The sequence below is a fragment of the Manduca sexta genome, unplaced genomic scaffold, assembly GCF_014839805.1.
Source record: "Manduca sexta isolate Smith_Timp_Sample1 unplaced genomic scaffold, JHU_Msex_v1.0 HiC_scaffold_1833, whole genome shotgun sequence".
Classification (NCBI taxonomy): Eukaryota; Metazoa; Arthropoda; class Insecta; order Lepidoptera; family Sphingidae; genus Manduca; species Manduca sexta.
The window spans coordinates 1-3,532 of record NW_023592737.1 but is presented as its reverse complement, the minus strand read 5'-3'; the positions used below and the strand labels follow the sequence as shown (position 1 = coordinate 3,532).

Below are 3,532 nucleotides of genomic sequence, written 5' to 3'. Positions count from 1 at the left end.
TATACAGATATTGTATATATTTCTCTTCAATAATACAATGAACCATATTATAGTTCAAACAAAATATTAAAGATAATAAGGAAAAACTTAATAAAAGTATATTTTTGTAACACAAAATTATTTATTTTGTAATAAAAGAAATAAAAATTACTTGCACAGATGTTTTTATCTGTTTTACAACGTACTAGTTTCTGCTCACGACTTCGTCCGAGTGAGAGTTTTTTTCCGGGATAAAAGTCCCGTGATATATTTTCCCGGGATAAATGTAGCTTACATACTACCGAGATTTCAAAATATATGCCAAATTTTATCGAAATCCGTTCGGTAGTTTTTGAGTTTATCCTATGCAGATAAACAGACTAACGGGGCAGAAGAGTTTGTATTATAACACTGTATATCATTATACTTAATAATTAAAATGCAAATATCTCAGTAAATAAAGTAATAAATAATTTTAATGTGTTTAAATGTTGTTCCAGTACAGAAATAAATATTATGCTCCCAAAAAATAGTATTAGGGAAACTAATCGCTAATTTTGATGTATTTGTATCCGCCTCGGTGGCGCAGTAGGCAGCGCGTAAGTCTCATAATCTTAAGGTCGTGAGTTCGATCCTCACCCGGGGCATATTTTTTGCCCTGAACAAAAAATAGTAAATTGATTTACAAAATAACTAATCATTTACAAAAATGATAATAATTAAAATAAACACATTTAAACATATTAAGACCATCTACCCGGCAAACTGCTCTGAGCATTCGTTCCGTACATTATCAGCGCACGAGTTACGGAATTATTCACTTTAAAATCAATATTAGGACTATTTTAAAACATCCAAGTGATGGTTGTCAATTAAAATGATAAGTACTTTAGTATATGCACAGAATTATCATTTTTTTGTCAATTTTTGTAGTAACACAATATCGACATTACAATAAATTTGAAACTACCAAAATTATGGCAATATATTGCAGAAATCTGATTTGTTTTCATAGTTTTATAACGTAGATTTTAAAAATAATGTTAATGCTCCGTTTTGCTGGGTTCACCTTAAATGCCTTTGTTTTTTACGGGTCTAAAAAACTTTTAACTAATGCTAAGTAATTCGTCAGATAAGTCGCCTCTCAAAAAATCGTCAGAATTTTGTTACTTGATCCAATACACATGCTGTCAAGTTGGCTAAAAACATACCAGGAAGCCAGGAACCTTCCCGATTCCTGAAATAATGGGACAGATATAATTAGAAGGTTTTCCCTGCTACATTGTTGTTAAATCAAAAAATATTTTCCTTTTCTTAAATGCCGTAACCATTCGGCTAGTATTGAAGTAGTTATATATTATATAAAGTGATCGATTTATTAAGCTGGAATTTTATTAAGTCTCTGCCTACCCTAAACAGGTGTGCGTTGGTTTCTGTTCTAGTTATAATCAACTCTAGTGGCTTGTTATAAAGTCTATTATATTGTTCATAAATAATATTTCCTTATATTTCACATTATTATTCACGCCTTTCATATCTAGTACCTCCAAGTTTTGACATTTTAAAATTATCAAAGTGCCGTCTTCAGACAGCTTACAGCCAATACCTTCCTTCGCATCAATAAAAAAATACATTAAAAAATAAAGAAAACCATAAAAGCAGCCGTCTTGCGATGCGTTATCATTTTTATATGTTCTCCCCCCCGCTCCCACCCTCTGGCGCAACCCTTTCGCCACCCGCCACCCAGATGCACACACACAAAAACATCCTATAAATGGGTTAAAGAAAAATGTGTCTACCTGAAAATGTACGATGCATGCGTTTTTATTCCCCTTACATTTTCTTTGCTATCCGCGATTCTCATATCGCCGATATAAAACTGAAAAATACATTTTCCTCGAAGCAAACGAAAATCATTCCTATCATTTGCGAAATAAGATTGAAACTCTTACGTCCACATACGAAAAAACAGAACACCCGTACAAGAAAAGTCCGTCCGTACACACAGAACTGCGCCGTTTAGAAAAAAAATAAAGTGCACACATATAAATTGCATGCAGCTCGAAAGGGATGCACTCAGAGTCATAAAATACTCACACAAAAACACGATTCCACGCCCACGTACACAACGGGTCTAGTCTAGACACGCGCACATGCACTACACTGTACGTACAACGCCACACATGCGCGACACCGAAGAAAACCTTCTATGTGTTGGGAAAATGCTTTTCCTTGCAGCAACCTCACGGGAAGAGTTCCATAGCGAATACCTCGCGGTAAAGACTGCTCGTTCTAAAATTCCAATTTTTATAAAAAAAAATTAAAAACTGAATAGACAATAAAAATTCAATTATAAAAAATTTTATCGTAATCGATCGGTCGCGCCGGCCGCTCGGAATTCAAATTCAGAACACTTCACCCGTTTCGAAAAATGCGTTCCAAATTAGAAAAAATGTCACAAAAAACGCGGGCGGTGTGGAAAAAAATGTCGTTCGCGCCAAAAGAGCCGTTTAGTGAGCGTACAGATTAATTCGTAATTGAAAGTTTTGATTGCAGCCGAGTTAATGGTCAGCTAAACACGTGCCGCGTGCATTAGTGATGTAAATGTGTACGTTAATGAGTGCTTGGTTGTGTGCGTCTGTCGGCGAGGTTGTCTCCGAGTTTCCATGATAATAGTATCGCGTGTTATGTTGAAAAAATTCGCGGTATTCGATTGTTGCTTGCGTTCACTTCGCGACGTCTGTAATTATGACGTCTTATCAGCAATGTCGAAATTACTTTTGTCACACTTATTGGAGTAAATAGAAAATTATGTTCTTTTATATTTGCCTCATTCAAGAGTTTTAATTGATAACACGTATTCTATTTTTAAATGTTAAGAATTTGCACTGTTGTTTAAATTCTGTTGTTCAATTATTTTATTTTATTTATAATTTTTTTTAAATAAAAATACAAATTCTGAACATTCCTCGTATTGTGATAATGACAGTTACAAATTTTGGTTTTAAAAAAAGGTTTATGTTCCTTTATTTAAATTTTTCTATATGAAATAATAAATATAAATTTACTTGTCCTTATTTCATAATTTTTTTGTTTTATATATCTTCAATTAATATTTGTATTTATATTTTTGAACAACAAAAAACAGAATAATATTGTATTGTGTCTATTTTGCAATATATGTTTCTAACGTAAAATTTTCTTTGCGTACTAAAAATCAAAATCAGTATATTAAAGATTTATATTAAATATGATAGTTCTAAAAATTCTAAAATGTAACTTGAACACACCTTAACCTAAATGAATTTATTATACCACATTTTTAATAAAAATGTTTAAAAATAACTAATACCAAAATACCGCTCCAAAAAGCATCAATTGGGAAAACTCGTTTTCATAATCTAATTCCAAAGATCAACACTAAAGTGAAGGTTCAGACTATTACGACCTAAAGGGTGAGAATAAGGGCCTGAAGGTTGCCGCGGGGCGCTCAGAGATTTGTTGTGGATAACTAGGTTTGTAGGGCTTGCAGGTTTGACCCAGAGCTTTTAAT

The 3,532-nt window shown here is 32.9% G+C and overlaps 1 non-coding gene across 1 annotated transcript; it reads left to right on the top strand.

Moving 5' to 3' along the window:
• The first annotated feature begins 553 nt into the window (after nt 1-553).
• Trnam-cau lies at nt 554-626 on the top strand. Its single transcript has one exon. It is a non-coding gene; the product is annotated as a tRNA-Met (tRNA).
• The last annotated feature ends 2,906 nt before the right edge of the window (nt 627-3,532 follow it).